We start from the raw sequence: 18,734 nt of genomic DNA, 5'->3' as shown, positions 1-18,734 counted from the left end.
CAATTCTGTTTTTTTTTTCTTTTTGTATAGACTGTTTAACAAACAAATAAAGAAAATTCCCTGTGGATTTACTATTATAGATAAATACAGTGCATCCGGAAAGAATTCACAGCACTTCAATTTTTCCACATTTTGTTATGTTATAGCCTTATTCCAAAATGGAATAAATTATTTTTTTCCCTCAAAATTCTACACACAAAACCCCATAATGACAACATGAAAAAAGTTTTTTTGTGATTTTTGCAAATTTATTCAAAGTAAAAAACTAAGAAATCACATGTACATAAGTATTCACAGCCTTTGCCATGAAGCTCAAAATTGAGCTCAGGTGCATTCTGTTTCCACTGATCATCCTTGAGATGTTCCTACAGCTTGACTGGAGTCCATCTGTGGTAAATTCAGTTGATTGGACATGATTTGGAAAAGCACACACCTGTCTATATAAGGTCCCACACTTGACAGTGCATGTCTGAGCATGAACCAAGCATGAAGTCAAAGGAATTGTAGGTAGACCTCCGAGACAGGCACAAATCTGGGGAAGGGTACAGAAAAATATCTGCTGCTTTGAAGGTCCCAATGAGCACAGTAGCCTCCATCATCCGTAAATGGAAGAAGTTTGGAACCACCAGGACTCTTCATAGAGCTGTCCGGCCGTCTAAACTCAGCGATCGGGGAAGAAGGGCCCTAGTCATGGAGGTGACCAAGAACCCGATGGTCACTCTGTCAGAGCTACAGCATTCCTCTGTGGAGAGAGGAGAACCTTCCAGAAGGACAACCATCTCTGCAGCAATCCACCAATCAGGCCTGTATGGTAGAATGGCCAGATGGAAGCCACTCCTTAGTAAAAAGCACATGACAGCCCACCTGGAGTTTTCCAAAATGCACCTGAAGGACTCTCAGACCATGAGAAACAAATTTCTCTGGTCTGATAAGACACAGATTTAACTCTTTGGCGTGAATGCCAGGTGACATGTTTGGAGGAAACCAGGCACCGCTCATCACCAGGCCAATACCATCCCTACAGTGAAGCATGGTGGTGGCAGCATCATGCTGTGGGGGGTTTTCAGCAGCAGAAACTGGGAGACCAGTCAGGATAGAGGGAAAGATGAATGCCGCAATGTACATAGACATCCTGGATGAAAACCTGCTCTAGAGCGCTCTTGACTTCAGACTGGGGCGACGGTTCATCTTTCAGCAGGACAACAGCCCTAAGCACACAGCCAAGATATCAAAAGAGTGGCTTCAGGACAACTCTGTGAATGTCCTTGAGTGGCCAAGCCAGAACCCAGACTTGAATCCGATTGAACATGTGGAAGATCTGTAAATTGCTGTGCACCGACGCTTCCCATCCAACTTGATGGAGCTTGAGAGGTGCTGCAAAGAGTAATGGGCGAAACTGCCCAAAGATAGGTGTGCCAAGCTTGTGGCATCATATTCAAAAAGACTTGAGGCTGTAATTGCTGCCAAAGGTGCATCAACAAAGTATTGAGCTGTGAATACTTATGTACATGTGATTTCTTAGTTTTTTTTTTATTTTTATAAATTTGCAAAAATCTCAAAAAAAAACATTTTTCCATGTAGTCATTATGTGGTATTGTGTGTAGAAGTTTGAGGGGAAAAATGAATTTATTCCATTTTGGAACAAGGCTGTAACATAACAAAATGTGGAACAAGTGAAGTGCTGTGAATATTTTCCGGATGCAATGTAAAAGGGTAACAAGAGTTTGAGAGGAGTTTTTATTTAAATTCAAATATTTTCTATATATTTTTTTTCATCTATTAGGAAATATTGTGGAATTACACTTTCCAGATGGCTTTGGCGGCCAGAACATGATTGCACTTGTAGTTATAGAAGCTCCAAAGATTGTCAAATTGCCAGTATGGAAAACAGAAACATAGAATGTGACGGCAGATAAGAACCACTTGTCCCAGCTAGTCTGCCCCTTTTTTACCATATTTTTAACTCAAACCATATTTGATCCTTATTTCTTTGTAAGGATATCCTTATGTCTATCCCATGCATGTTTAGATTGCTCTACTGTCTTAAAGGTGTCAAAGTCCAAAATATTACATGCACACAACATACGCACTCTAAACAGAGAGGTCTCTGTTCATGCGCATACATGCAGCGTACACAGGATATATGGTAGCATATGCATTCCCTCAGACAAGCCACAAATATATATTCAACATAAATTACACATAGACAAAACATGTCAAGCACCAGACATTATTTATAATGTATTTATATAATAGAGAGTAACATCAGATATATATGTATTATTGGAACGGAACAAGTTAAATATATCATGCTTAGTGTCAATATGATCAGGAGAATGTGTGGAGTAATTTGATAGCTATGGGTAGATTGTAGCACATTGCAACGATTAGTTAAGACCAAATGTATGAAATCTAAAGTCACTCTTATTAGAACAAAGAACTTCCTGAAGAAAGCATGTGTGCAGAAAACCAGTGGCTAACCCCTATAACTGCATCTTCAAACTGGACGTTGCTTGCATATGAACTGACCAATAACACAACATGAATGAGAGACCTCCCTCCCTTGGACCAATAGCAGAAGACTCAGCCCCAGACATGTACCTCCCCCAATACACAGTATATAGATATTTCCCCTCATCCAGGAAGCTCTGTTGGTGCAGATTCTAAAATGGAGACGACCGGTCACTGAGCATGGGTTGACGTATATTGGCTGTAACTGATTCTTATGTAACTGCAACTGCTTCTTTTATAACTGTAACTCTGTAACCATATTTACACATGTTAGACTTAATAATATACTGTACATATGTTATTTTGTATGCATACCCTTTTAATATCAAATATATATATCTCTGAGCGTTGGACCTCAGTAATACAATGTGTGAGACTGCTTGCTTTCTCTTAAGGGACATAGTGTTGTGACGTTCAGTGTACTTTTATCATATATGGTAATAAGATGCGCCTTGCGTCCGCAGTACATACATTAACGCTGTCATATAAATGTTTATTAGAAATAATTGGAAATTCACAAAGACCCTACACAGTTTCCGATGTGTGCGGCCGATATGAACAATCTAGTTCAGTAATGAACAAGAAATTTTTCATATCTCAGTGTGCAGGCACCAACGATGAATGATGCGCTGCCTCGCTGTTTCTGTGAAGTAGTTTTTCCTCAAATTTCCCCTGAACCTACCTCCCTCCAGTTTCAGTGCACGTCCTCATGTTCTAAAACTTCTCTTCATTTGAAGAAAGTATCCCTCTGACTTTGTTAAAATTCTTGATATATTTGAAAATTTCTGTCATGTCCCCCCTTTCCCTTCTCTGCTCCAACCTATACATATTGAGATTTATTAGTCTTTCTGGGTATGTTTTGTGATGTAGGACATGCACCATTTTAGTTGCCCTTCTTTCTACAGTATTAATATCCTTCTTAAGATATGGCCACCAGAATGGAACACAGTATTCTAGATGAGGCCATACCAATGACCTATACAGTGGCATCAGTACTTCTTTCTTTCTGCTGCTGATCCCTCTCCGTATGCAGCCAAGCATCTGACTAGCCTTCCTCATTGATTTGTTACATTGCTTACCTGCCTTTAAGTCACCTGAAATAGTGACTTCTAGATCCCTTTCCTCCTCAGTAGTTCTCAGTATAATGCCATTTATACTATATTTAGCTTTTGGATTTTTGAGTGCATGATTTTGCATTTTTTGGCGTTAAACTGTAATTCAGGTGCTCTCAACCATTCTTCTAGTCTACCTAGATCCTCAATCATTTGTTTACCCCTCCTTGTGTGTCTGCCCTGTTGCATACCTTTGTGTCATCTGCAAAAAGGCATACTTTCCCTTTAATGCCATTTGCAATGTCACCAAGAAATATATTAAAAAGCACTGGTCCAAGACAGTACAGATCTCTGGAGTACTCCACTGGTAACATTCCCCTCCTGTGAATGCACTCCATTTACTACAACTGTCTGTTTTCTATCCTGCATCCAAGATATTATCCATTCAACCATCTTAGTATCCAATCCCAAGATTTTGAGTTTATTTAGCAGTCTGCGATGTGTGACAGTGTCAAAAGCTTTACTAAAGTATAGATAAGCTAAAGTCTAAGTTTAGATAAGAAGGCAATTGTTACCCACTAAGCAAACTGAACTACCGTAACCTTTGACTTATTGCCGATCTCTGGATCAGATGATGATGATGATCCTTTATTTGTATGGCGAAGAGGGTTCAGCAGCGCCTAACAAATGGACTTACGTCTTTTTTCAACCTAAAACCCATGTGCTACTCTTTTCTAAGCATTTATCTCTCACAGACCACCAGCTAATAAGTATTCCTACCATCTTCAAGTACTGTCAGGTCTTTGGTACATGCTATTTGTACGGTAGATGTTCAACTTATTGCCCATGATATTTTATTGTGTTCACCCAAAAACTGGTAAAAGATGACCATAGAATAATCTTCTGGTGGCTGCATATGACTCTTTGTCATATTTGAGAGCAGGGCTGGATTAAGGGCCACATCACTCTGGAGCTGAACATTTTCAAGTGCCTATACTGAGATGGGGATGACCTGTGACAAGTGCTGTGTGGGTGTGGCTAGAGCCATGTGGGTCTGTACACATCCTACGCTATCAGCCTTATTGTCTCCTTAAATACATAAAAACAGAAAATGCTGAATTTTGTGAGAAAATTAGAAATACACTTTTAATACTCATGGTGGGCCTATTTTTATGAGGAGGCCTGGAGCTCCATCCGACCCATTGTTAATCTGGCCCTACTTGAGAGCCAGTCAAGAGTGTAAAGATACAGTCATCTCTTTTTATGGATTCATAAACAAGCTCAGGATGGCTTTTAGTACATTATTTACAGTGCCAACGTATGACTCTTACGGTAAGAGAATGACAAATTATTATCTCAGAAGGTGCACTAGTGGAGCTGACAATCTATAAAGTACAATTCTGTTAATGTGTTCCTGCCATGCAGTTTGAAAAAAATCAAATAACAGTCAATAGTACAGGTGCAGGAAAAGCCTAGTTGCAATGTACATCTATCTGTACCAACTCTGGACCAGCAGTTATTGGGCAGACATATTATATGAAGACAAACTGTATGCAATCCAAGGAGTCCTGAGGCACTCTGTTGGGATTGGCTGTAGTAAGTAGTACATTTCCCTGTAACCCGAGCTACAGTAAGTGGACATCAATAAATACCCCTACAGAGACATATAGCCCAACGTTTAGACAAAGAATATCTGGACAAAATAAGCCCTGCCCTTATCTGCACCGACCCCACCTTGTCCGCCTAGAAACACCCTTTTTTGGTTGAAACTCCACCCCTTTGGGATATGCAAATCAGTTCCACCAAAATTGTAACTCTATAACAAGTATAGAAGCAAACATGCTCCTGCCAAAACATAGGTTACTCACACTGTTAATAATGACTTTTTGACCTACCTTGAAGATTGATGAATTAATGCAGACACATACTGTGCTGTACAAAGGCGAATAAGCTGTAAAAAAATGTAACAGAAATAAACAGTAAGTATTAGTTGTGATTTAATATTGCTTTGTCAGATATTTAAAGATATTTAAAGTTATGTTCATGTGACAGATTTGTTTTGATTCTGTACTTAGTTATTTGACATACTTGTGCAGAATTTTTTTTCTAATTACCTCTGCAATAAATTTCTCAATAAACAGATACCAGATATAATTTATTAAATGTGTTTTCTTTCCATAATTGTATTTACAGCATTTATAGATATATATATATATATATATATATATATATATATATATAAAAATTTTTTTTAAGGATCTGCCTTGTTAGGGATAGAAACAGGCGATACTTAGGTGCATACACTCACGGAGTAGTAATAATAAACTTTTTAGCTGGGGAGCATTTTCTTTTCCATCCCAATTGTATAGTATAATGTGTCGGTATAATTGGAACCAGTTTACCTATGTGAGTAGAATAAGCTACCCTGGAAAGTGGTAATAGAATTAGCTTTTATCCTTTTCCAAGGGCATACATAGCACATTTCCTATCACCATTCGGCATAGCTAATACAAAACACGTGTAAGAGAGAAGGCAGTCTACAGTGGTTACCAAAACGATGCATCTGGACTAAATCTTGTAATCTGAAGGAGTAAATGAGAAAAAGATGCATTAGAAACGCCTAGCAAACCCTTTCAGCACCAGAGCGGTGGAGAATGATTTGTGGTGGGTGCATATGGAGCCCCAGGCTGCTTTCCAAAGCTTTTCCAGGGAGCTACAGGTTGAGGCATCTCCCTGTGAATTCTGGGATTTGTAGTTCCACGAAAGCTTACGCTTGCAGATGGTTTCTTAACTGAATGTACTAACATCACTCCTCAAGGTTTGATATTTTTATTTGATTAATCTGTATCATAGTGAACATTATCAGGAAGGAGAAACAAGACGATCAGGCAATAAGTTAATGAGCGGCAATCTGGAAATGTATCCCTGCTTTCTGTGTAAGTCACCTCTTACCAGATGCATTCTGTACTGAAACAAGCCTTTTGTTTTCTTTCAATAGGGTCACATTTTACAATAATAGGCAGGAATGTTGGGGCCCACTATAAGGAATGATGCCTGCATCCCCTGGGGTTCTACTGTATATTCAGACATTTATGTGTATTATGAGTAAGTGGTATATTACAGTTACCCATGGATACATGGAAAGCAGGGCCTGATCAAGGGTTCCAGGCGCCCTAGTCTAGTACAGAAGGGCAGCCACTCCCCGTCCCCACCACCAATTTTTTCACTCAGATTCAGCTAAAAATCTATAATTATGTGTCACAATTTACCACAGATTCAATTATTGTTTGCTGATACATAGTGTATTTTTTTTATTCTATAGAAACATAGACTATTGACAACAATACGAAATGATACATTAAATATAGTCATCAAACTCACCGTTTACATCAACAGTTTACATCAAGCTCCTTTTCTTGCTTTAGAGGCTGCAAAGTTTTCAATTATACCATCAAACTTCAAGTTCTGCAGGAAGTCACTTTCAATGAATAACAGTGCAAGAGCTGTGTGTTACCGCGATCTGCTGCTGAAAATGGCACCCTGATGGCCCTCTCAGCGTCCTGGAGTGGAATGCCTACTGCGCATGTCAGATTCTCTGTCATTGCGCTGCAGCATAAGCAGGATGGAATGAGAAGGGGCCAGACGCGGAAAACGCCACAGCTCAGGCAGTGCCCAGCAGCGATGATGACTGAATCAGTCATCGCTGCACTGCAGACTGTGTGCAGCAGTGAGTGGGTGAGTGACACAGACAATTACGGTGCCGGCATTAGACGCAGCCGCACTGCCGCAGGATTGCACAGTAAAAAAAAAACAGAAGGAAACCTAATTAATCTATTATGTCGGTGCTGCGCCCCCTCCCCTAGGACCCAGCACTCCAGGCTGCAGCCTGATCAGCCTATTGGTTGATCAGGCCCCGATGGAAAGATTGGGTGGACACTGAGCATGTAAGAAACTGTCTGCAGAAAGAAATACTCAGGAAAATGGGGTCAAAATAAACCATGCGGCTCATTTATGGTATTTTACATTTGAAATGCACTGAAAAATAACAAAGAAAATATATCAGTGACGAACTTTCATTATATTTATATATATATATATATATATATATATATATATACATATATATATGTGAAAGCCCCCACTGACTGACTGACTCGCTGACTGACTAACTGACTCATCGCTAATTCTCTTACTTCCCAATACAGTATGTTTGGAAGATGAATTTAACATACAGATGGAGCCTCGCTCATCTAGCCTTCTCTGCTGCGCCATGGTGCACCAAGGTTTATTAGCATAAGCCTTCATCTATTGTTCTCAGCTGCAATACAATACAGAGAGAACAATACAGCAGGGGATTAAGTCATTAAAGCAGGGGATTATGGCCCTCATTCCGAGTTGATCGCTCGCTAGCTACTTTTTGCAGCCATGCAAACGTATAGTCGGCGCCTACGGGGGAGTGTATTTTCGCTTTGCAAGTGTGCGATCGCGTGTGCAGCCGAGCGGGACGAAATTTTTTTTTGCAGTTTCAGAGCAGGTCTGAACTAACTCAGCCCTTGCAATCACTTTAGCCTGTCTGGTCCCGGAATTGACGTCAGACACCCGCCCTGCAAACGCCTGGACACGCCTGTGTTTACCCTACCACTCCCAGAAAAGAGTCAGTTGACACCCATAAACACCCTCTTCCTGTCAATCTCCTTGCGAACGGCTGTGCGAATGGAATCGTCGCTAGAAGCATTACACAGCAACAATGCTGTTTGTACCCGTACGATGCGCGTGCGCATTGTGGTACATACATATGCGCAGTGGTAACCTGATCACTGCGCTGCAAAAATCGGCAGCGTGCGATCAACTCGGAATGACCCCCTAAATCCGACAGCACTGGCTCAGTTAATCCTATTAAAGGGATACATGAGCAGGGCTCCATCTGTAGGTATTCTGCAGTTGGGAAATAGGAAAACTACGTAATTAGAATTGTAAAAAAAACCTTCCCTAAGGGGTTAAACATGGGGTTGACATAATGACATCATTACCGATGCGTGGCGTGCGTCGCATGAACGTAACGCCCAAACAATCAGGTCAAAATTTGGATTGCATCTCCAGTGTGTAGAATTTAATTAACTACAAAAATGGTCCTGTCATTTATTACCATATCTGCTCCTTGGGTAACGCCAAGAACCATGGATTAATATTTACTTACATTATATATATAGAATATGCCAATATAGCATCAGTTACTAGCATTAAAAAAATAGGATTTTAATACCTACCGGTAAATCCTTTTCTCTTAGTCTGTAGAGAATGTTGGGGATGCTTCAAGAACCATGGGGGGTACAGACGGGATACGCAGCAGACACGGGCACCTCAAGACTTTAAAAGGGGTGTGAACTGGCTCCTCCCTCTATGCCCCTCCTCCAGACCCCAGTTATAGGAACTGTGCCCAGGGAGACGGACATTTCGAGGAAAAGGATTTATTTAATTTAATTTTAAAACTAAGGTGAGATACATACCAGCTCACACCTCAAACACGCCGCACAACATGGCATTCAACAACAACGCATGCAACGGCATGACCAACATCAGCCACAGAGTGACTGTACTTAACTCAACCTGAGTGTAACCATAACCAAACTGCAGATACAGCCCGCACTGGGACGGGCGCCCAGCATCCTCTACGGACTAAGAGAAAAGGATTTACCAGTAGGTATTAAAATCCTATTGTCTCATACGTCCTAGAGGATGCTGGGGATGCTTCAAGAACCATGGGGTTTATACCAAAGCTCTAGAACAGGCGGGAGAGTGCGGATGACTCTGCAGCACCGATTGACCGAGGTCCTCCTCAGCCAGGCTATCAAATTTGTAAAACTTCGCAACGGTGTTTGAACCCGACCAAGTAGCAGCTCGGCACAGCTGTAATGCCGAGACCCCTCGGGCAGCCGACCCAGGAAGAGCCCACCTTTCTGGTAGAATGGGCTTTCACCGATTTCGGTAACCGCAATCCTGCCGTAGAATGAGCCTGCTGAATCGTATTACAGATCCAGCGCGCAATAGTCTGATTGGAAGCAGGAGCCCCAATCTTGTTGGGAGCCCACAGGACAAACAGAGCCTCTGTTTTCCTAATCTGCGCCGTTCTGGTGACATAGATTTTAAAAGCTCTGACCACATCGAGAGACTTTGATTCCGCCAAGGCGTCAGTAGCCGCTGGCACCACAATAGGCTGGTTTACGTGAAATTATGAAACCACTTTTGGCAGAAATTGCTGACGAGTTCTCAACCCCGCTCTATCAGCATGGAAGATTAAATAGGGGCTATTGTGAGACAAAGCCGCCAACTCAGATACCCGCCTTGCGGATGCCAAGGCCAACAACATGACTACTTTCCAAGTAAGGAATTTTAACTCAACCTTACGTAAAGGTTCAAACCAATGAGATTGCAGGAACTGCAATACCACATTAAGATCCCACGGTGCCACAGGAGGCACAAATGGAGGTTGGATGTGCAGTACGCCTTTCACGAAGGTCTGAACTTCTGGAAGGGAGGCCAATTCTTTCTGAAAGAAGATTGATAAGGCCAAAATCTGTACTTTAATAGAGCCTAACTTTAAGCCCGCATCCACACCTGCTTGCAAAAAATGGAGTAGACACCCCAGCTGAAATTCTTCCGTAGGAGCCGTCTTGGATTCACACCAAGACACATATTTCCTCCAAATAAGGTGGTAATGCTTTGCCATTACTTCTTTTCTAGCATGAAGAAGTGTGGGAATGACTTCACTGGGAATACCCTTTCGGGTTAGGATTTGGCGTTCAACCGCCATGCCGTCAAACGCAGCCGCAGTAAGTCTTGATACACGCACAGTCCTTGTTGTAACAGGTCCTCCCGTAGAGGAAGAGCCCAGGGATCATCTATGAGCAACTCCTGAAGATCTGGATACCAGGCCCTCTTTGGCCAGTCTGGAACAATGAGTATCGCCTGAACCCTTGTTCTTCTTATAATCTTTATCACCTTTGGAATGAGTGGAAGTGGAAGGAACACATAGACCGACGGAAACACCCACGGTGTCACTAGGGCGTCCAACGCTATTGCTTGAGGGTCCCTCGACCTGGAACAATATCTCTGAAGTTTCTTGTTGAGGCGGGATGCCATCATGTCTATTTGAGGAATTCCCCAAAGACTTGTCACTTCTGCAAAGACCTCTTGATGAAGACCCCACTCTACTGGATGGAGATCGTGTCTGCTGAGGAAGTCTGCTTCCCAGTTGTCCACTCCTGGAATGAAGACTGCTGACAGAGCGCTTGCATGTTTCTCCGCCCAGCAAAGAACTTTTGTGGCCTCCGCCATCGCCGCTCTGCTCTTTGTTCCGCCCTGGCGGTTTATGTACTCCACTGCTATGTTGTCTGACTGAATCAAGACGGGCAGACCGCGAAGAAGATGTTCCGCTTGCAGAAGGCCGTTGTAAATGGTCCTTAATTCCAGAATGTTTATGTGCAGACAAGCTTCCTGGCTTGACCATTTTCCCTGAAAGTTTCTCCCCTGTGTGACTGCTCCCCAGCCTCGGAGACTTGCATCTGTGGTCACCAGGATCCAATCCTGAATCCCGAACCTGCGTCCCTCCAGAAGGTGAGAACTGTGCAGCCACCACAGGAGAGAGATCCTGGTCCTGGAAGATAGGATTATTTTCTGGTGCATGTCCAGGTGAGACCCGGACCACTTGTCCAACAGGTCCCACTGAAACACCCTGGCATGGAACCTGCCATACTGAATGGCCTCGTAGGCCGCCACCATCTTCCCCAGCACCCGAGTGCATTGAAGAATCGACACTCTTGCCGGTTTCAGAATCTGTTTTACCATGTGCTGTATTTCCAGAGCCTTTTCCACTGGAAGAAAAACACTCTCTAATTCTGTATCCAGAATCATACCCAGGAACGACAGCCGTGTCGTCTGAACCAACTGGCAAGTTTAGGAGCCAACCATGTTGTTGCAGAATCGTCAGTGAGAGCGCAACGTTTTTCAGCAATTGCTCCTTGGATCTCGCCTTTATGAGGAGATCGTCCAAGTACGGGATAATTGTGATTCCCTACTTGTGCAGGAGAACCATCATTTCTGCCAGGGCCGTCTTAACAGCAGTGTAGGCCCCTGGGCACAGCGATGCACTGGGCCCCCTACCCATCCTCCAGCGGTAGGGGTGGGGGTGCTATCAGCTGCAGCATTGATGTCCCGTGAGCGGTAGCGGGTGTTCTATCTGCCACTCAGTATGTAGGACCTGGAGCAGTAATTTCTGCTAATTACTCCTTTACTGCACAGATGGTGTAAGATGGGGTGGGAGGGAGAACACTAAACTGTAGAAGAGGCATTGGGATGAATAAAGGGGCCCTTTTACATGACTTCCAGGGTGGTAAGGGGTGTGTAATACACAGGGGAGGGGTGGATAGTGGAGTGGACTTAATATTCATCATTTTCGGTGGGAGGGAGGCTTGGTTGACTGCAGATATCTCCAGTTCCTGGAAATAGATTTCTTAGCTTTGAAAGCGATAAAAAAACTAGAGAGTCCCACCTTTCAAGAAGTTCTGGGAACTTGGGGATCAGAGTTCAGGAGCCAGAGCAATCCACCGGCAAATGTATAAAACTGCAAACCAGATGTGTGGAGCTGGAGCAGGGACCAGTTGCTTGAAGGCTGATATCTCTGGTTCTGGGCATAGTAGAGACAAGCTACCAATGTCCACTGAAAGGAGGGAGTCCCATATTTTGGAGAATATCCTCAAAAAACTCTAAGTTAGACAGAACCAGAGATATCTGGCTGGGAAGAGCAATTAACAGTCTTGGATGGGGACCACTGCTTCGAAGTCAGATATCTCCGGTTCCCCTGGGCCGATTTTCAAAAATCTGGTACCCCTGGAAAGAGGGGACCCTCAGCTATCAGCCTAGGGCCCTTAGACTCCTGGGGCCCTTGGGCAAGAGCCCATTGAGCCCATACGAAAAGACGGCCCTGATTTCTGCCATAACCTTGGTGAAAATCCTCGGGGCCGTGGACAGACCAAACGGCAACGTCTGAAATTGGTAATGACAATCCTGCACAGCAAACCTCAGGTATTCCTGATGTGGAGGATATATGGGGACGTGTAAGTAGGCATCCTTTATGTCGACCGACACCATAAAATCCCCCTCCTCCAGACTGGAGATCACTGCTCGGAGAGATTCCATCTTGAATTTGAAGGTTTTTAGAAAGAAATTGAGGGATTTTAGGTTCAGAATCGGTCTGACTGAGCCATCCGGCTTCGGGACCACGAACAGACTCGAATAAAAACCCTCCCCCTGTTGTGATGGGGGTACGGTGACAATGACTTGATTTTGACACAGCTTTAGTATTGCAGCGCATACTACCTCCCTATCTGGAAGAGAAGCTGGCAAGGCCGATTTGAAAAATCGGTGAGGGGGCACGTCTTGAAACTCTGATTTGTACCCTTGGGTTACTATTTCTAAAATCCTAGGATCCAGGTCCGAGTGAACCCAGACCTGACTGAAGAGTTTGAGACGAGCCCCCACCGGTACGGACAGAGGATCCCCAGCGTCACGCGGTGGATTTGGTAGAAGCCGGAGAGGACTTCTGCTCTTGGGAACTTGCCACAGCCTGTGACCTTTTTCCCCTTCCTCTTCCTCTCGCAGCAAGGAAGGAGGACCCTCGTCCTTTTTTGTATTTATTGGTCCGAAAGGACTGCATCTGATAGTGGGGCGTTTTCTTTTGTTGTGCAGGAACATAAGGTAAAAATGATGACTTACCCGCGGTAGCCGTAGATACCAGGTCAGTGAGGCCGTCACCAAACAAGACACTACAGTTAAACGGTAGAGACTCCATAGTTTTCTTAGAGTCAGCATCAGCATTCCATTGATGAATCCACAATGCCCTCCTAGCCGAGACTGCCATGGCATTGGCCCTTGATCCCAAAAGGCCAATATCCCTTGCAGCTTCTTTTAAATATGCTGCAGCGTCCCTGATATGACCCAGAGTCAAAAGCACGCTAGCCCTGTCCAGGGTATCTATCTCAGATGACAAGTTATCTGCCCACTTTTCAATAGTGCTACTCACCCATGCCGAAGCAGCGGCAGGCCTGAGTAGCGAACCTGTAGTGACATAAATGGATTTTAGTGTATTTTCCTGCTTACGATCCGCAGGATCCTTTAGGGCTGCCGTGTCAGGAGACGGAAGCGCCACCTTTTTGGACAGACGCGATAGAGCTTTGTCCACCGTGGGGGTTGACTCCCACTTTTCCCTGTCCCCAGAGGGGAACGGATATGCCACTGGAATTCTTTTGGGAACCTGTACCTTCTTGTCAGGATTTTCCCAAGCCTTTTCAAAAAAAGCGTTCAGTTCATGAGAGGGAGTAAACGTTACCTCAGGTTTCTTTCCTTTAAACATACAGACCCTTGTATCAGGAACAGCAGGGTCCTCTGTGATATGTAATACTTCTTTTATCGCCACAATCATGTACTGAATGCTCTTAGCCAGTTTAGGATTCAATCTGGCATCACTATAGTCGAGAATGGAATCAGAGTCCGTGTCGGTATCTGTATCTGCTATCTGGGTAAATGCACGTTTCTGTGACCACGAGGGGTCTGAGCTTGTGAAAATGCATCCTCCATGGATTTCCTCCATGTCTGGTTTTTAGACTCAGATTTATCTAATCTCTTAGTCAACCGAGCCACATTTGCATTCAAAACACTCAACATATTCACCCAATCAGCCGTTGGCGGTGCCGACACGGTCACTCCCACAGCGTTTTCTGTCCCCACTCCAGCCTCCTCCTGGGAAGAGCCTCAGACATGTCGACACACGCGTACCGACACCCACAACCACACTGGGGCTATAGGAGACAGACCCACAGCAAAGCCTGTTAGAGAAACACAGAGGCAGTGGCGCACCCAGGGGGGTTTCCGAGCACCCGAGTGCATACATACATATAAACACACACACATGATATATATATTGAATTAAACTTCAGCTATTTGAAAACCCTGCAGTGCCGTGTTTTGCTCTCTCTGCCAGGAGAGTATCTAGAGGACTATATATATATATATATATACATGTGTATATATATGTGTACTGTACATATATATATGTATGCATGTTTAATATGCCATGTGTATATGTATGTGTGTGTGTGTGTGTGTGTGTATGTATGTATATATATATATACATGTATATATTATATGTGTAGATATATGTACAGTATATATATATATATATATATATATACATACATACACACACACACACACACACACACACACCCTAGTTTTACGGAACCAGTATATACTGGGTCACCTCAGTCCCCACCCCCGTGATTGGCTCCGCCCAGTTCTGGAAACCCCCCCATGCAAATCCTGCGTTTGCCACTGAGAGGGAGTACTGCCAGCTCACAACCCAGCGCCTATCCCGGTTCTGAAGCGAGTAATATACTGCCCAGACCTGTTAGCGCCTTTATATTCAATAAAATAGCACCAAATCACCTTTTGCACCCTGTTACTTGTACAGTAGTGTGGGAGGCCAGGCTCAGCGTCTCTGCTTCTGTGAAGAGAAAATGGCGCTGGTCAGAGCTGTGAGGGCTAAGCCAAGCCCCCTTAATGGCGCGCTTCAGTCCCGCTTAATTTTACATATTTATACTGGCGGGGTCTGTATGTAGTGCCCAGGCACTGTATACACTTGTGCCAGTCGCTATAGAGGATTTATGCTACCCAGGGTGCCCCCCCTGCGCCCTGCGCCCTGCAGTGCAGTTTTGAATGTGGGAGCATGGCGCGCAGCGCGCCCGCTGTGCGGTACCTCAAAAACCGTTTTTCTGCCGTCACTGAAGTCTTCTGATCTTCTTCTACTCACCCGGCTTCTGACTACTGGCTCTGCAAGGGGGTTGACGGCGCGGCTCCGGGAACGAGCATCTAGGCGTACCTAGCGATCAGACCCTCTGGAGCTAATGGTGTCCAGTAGCCTAAGAAGCAGAGCCCTGAAACTCACAGAAGTAGGTCTGCTTCTCTCCCCTCAGTCCCACGATGCAGGGAGCCTGTTGCCAGCAGGTCTCCCTGAAAATAATAAACCTAACAAAAGTATTTTTTTCTGAGAAACTCTGGAGAGCTCCTCAGTGTGCATCCAGCCTCACTGGGCACAGAATCTAACTGGGGTCTGGAGGAGGGGCATAGAGGGAGGAGCCAGTTCACACCCCTTTTAAAGTCTTGAGGTGCCCGTGTCTCCTGCGGATCCCGTCTGTACCCCCCATGGTTCTTGAAGCATCCCCGGCATCCTCTAGGACGTATGAGAAATTCAGGCATATACTCTGGGTTAGAATAAGAACAATAAGCCTCTTTTACGCTTTGAAATTCTGATAAATAAATACCTGATCCCACAATATGACCTCTAGTTTTTTGTTGTGTGATCAGTATGAGGTTCTTAGTCCATATTACAAAAGTAATGCCAAGCTCCTACCATGGTAAAAGGGTAACCCTGCAAACACTGCCATCTTCAGACAGTACGCCATGTGTGCCATTTATGCAGCTACTGAAGCAATCATTATTATTGGCATTAATATACTATGCAAAAATAAAACTTGAGAAATGACTACGTTTATTTGCATGACGGCAAAATTTGAATAACTTGCCATTTTCCACACAAGGGGGTAAATTTACTAAGATGGGAGTACTATTTAAGATAGGATGTTGCCCATAGCAACCAATCAGATTCCAGGTATTATCTTCTAGAAGGTGCTAGATAAATGAGAAATAGAACTCCCATCTTAGTAAATTTACCCCAAGGTAATTTATTCAACATAAAACTAATCAAACCTCAGTGTTGCTCACTAGCCTGCTGTCTGGTGTGTTTTAGGCAGAGCAAACTCTGGCCCTCATTCCGAGTTGTTCGCTCGTTATTTTCCTTCGCATCGGTGCGATTTTCCGCTAACTGCGCATGCGCACTGTTCGCACTGCGGCTGCGCCAAGTAAATTTGCTAAGAAGTTTGGTATTTTACTCACGGCATTACAAGGTTTTTTCTTCGTTCTGGTGATCGTAGTGTGATTGACAGGAAGTGGGTGTTTCTGGGCGGAAACTGGCCGTTTTATGGGTGTGTGTGAAAAAACGCTGCCGTTTCTGGGAAAAACGCGGGAGTGGCTGGAGAAACGGGGTAGTGTCTAGGCGAACGCTGGGTGTGTTTGTGACGTCAAACCAGGAACGTCAAGCACTGAACTGATCGCACTGGAAGAGTAAGTCTCGAGCTACTCAGAAACTGCACAGAAAAATCTTTTCGCAATATTGCGATTCTTTCGTTCGCAATTCTGCTAAGCTAAGATTCACTCCCAGAGGGTGGCGGAATGAGGGCCTCTGTTTGTTCCCCTCTGGTTTTGATGATTGCAGATTAGGCTATGTTATGGGCACTGATGTCACTTTTGGTATGCACATGCATTTATCCAATACTTGACTACACTCCCAAAATGTTCTGAAGACTCCCAAATTTATACGAGTTGTTCCACACTCCAGAGAGAAGACCAACCTCGTAAAGCCCACCCACATCCCTATTAAATAGGGCGGTATGGGGACTTGAAGACATGATTCATTGCACTGCGGTGGTGGGCTGCAATGATGCTTTTCTTGGCACCAGGTACCCCTCAACTCCCACTATTACATGCCCCCTGGGAGATCCCACAATGAATATTTAAAAGTAAGCAAACTGCCCACTTCTTCAGATATGGAAACGTGCTCATGTGTAAGAGTTATGTAACAAGCAGTGTTCTGTGTTGCAGTGAAACAGCATGTTTCCTCTCTGCTTGCAGTCCCGTGTGGCTTCCAATGAAACTCCTAATACTTTGGAAACGGAACTGTACATAAGCCATTGAGATGTTATCTGCTCTGAATACCTCCATTCTTTTGGATGACATATACCTTTGTCAGACCATCACTCACTTTTATCACTATTGGACCATTGGTACTAAGAGTGTGGGCACTGGTGGCAGATGAAGATTGGCATCTGGCAAATAAGGGGCATGAGGAAGTCTCTGATGCATTATAAAAAGGCATGTGGGGGCTCTGGGTGGCATATATGGGCATTAGGGAACACTGAGGAATATTAAGGTACTTAGGGGTCTATTTACTAAGCCTTGAATGGAGATAGTCAACGGAGATAAAGTACCAGCCAATCGGCTCCTACCTGTCATTTTTCAAACACAGCCTGTGGCATGGCAGTTAGGAGCCGATTGGCTGGTACTTTATCTCCATCCAAGGATTAGTAAATAGACCCCTTAAAGTGGCACTGGACTGCCACATAAAGATCTTGAAATCTGGAAAACAAAATGTCTATAATCCCATTGCGGTTTTACCCACTGTCCTGGTCACACACCTTGTCCAGAAATCCAGCCCTCTACACTTTTAATGTTCTCTAAAGTGGCCCCAGGGAGGACGTGAGTTTGACATGACTGGTTTACAGTATTTTGGGAGGGGGTACATGTAAATATCTCTATTGTAATGTTTTAAGTGGTTATATTGTATACAAGTTTGTATTATATTGGGCAAAAACACTTTCACAACCCCATTTTCCTTGAATACAGCACTTCAATGTCATGGCCCACATCATCCAACCACATTTTTTGCTTTTTAGAGAGAATTATGTGAAAAATAACATGTCTTTATTTGCCACAGTTTACTATTTAAAAACCTCTAAACACATTACTTTTCATTGGAATGGGTGTACCAGTAGTACCATAAGGGTGTCCTGACATTTTTATATTACAATAAGGACTGTTTTCAGTCCACCTAGTCTGGAGGTGTGAATAACATTTTTTGGGATTTCTCACACTGAAACCCATGTGACGTGGTTTTCTGATTGAATGTCACCCCCATGGGCTTTACCCGCATTAACAAATCATGCCACCTAGTTTGCAGCTAATTTAATCTGCCCTTTAGTGTAGGACTGGCCAGAAAGGGAGCACTTTGGCGTGTGTTGGTCAGCTTAACATGTACTGAAATAAGTGGAATATTCCCTGTTTTTAATATGTAGTTTTAAACAGATATTACAACTCCAAATATCTTGAACTGCATTAATAAAGTCTCAGTTTAGTGTATACGATCATTATAGAGTACAACACAATACATTACAGTCATTGCATGTATATTAGTAGTGCTGGTATTTAAGGAAACCTTTTTTAAAG

The 18,734-nt window shown here is 43.7% G+C and overlaps 1 long non-coding RNA gene across 1 annotated transcript in view; it reads right to left on the bottom strand.

Moving 5' to 3' along the window:
* The window catches only part of LOC134911763 (uncharacterized), a 126,052-nt gene that overhangs the window by 44,660 nt on the left and 62,658 nt on the right, over positions 1–18,734 (bottom strand). Inside the window, exon 2 of the long non-coding RNA XR_010176826.1 lies at positions 5,459–5,514. This is a non-coding gene — a long non-coding RNA (uncharacterized LOC134911763). The remainder of the gene's footprint in view (positions 1–5,458; positions 5,515–18,734) is intronic.

This window comes from Pseudophryne corroboree, chromosome 4 (genome assembly GCF_028390025.1).
Source record: "Pseudophryne corroboree isolate aPseCor3 chromosome 4, aPseCor3.hap2, whole genome shotgun sequence".
In the NCBI taxonomy this organism is placed as follows: domain Eukaryota; kingdom Metazoa; phylum Chordata; class Amphibia; order Anura; family Myobatrachidae; genus Pseudophryne; species Pseudophryne corroboree.
The sequence above is the reverse complement of the archived record's forward strand: the minus strand, read 5'-3'. Positions and strand labels throughout refer to the sequence as shown.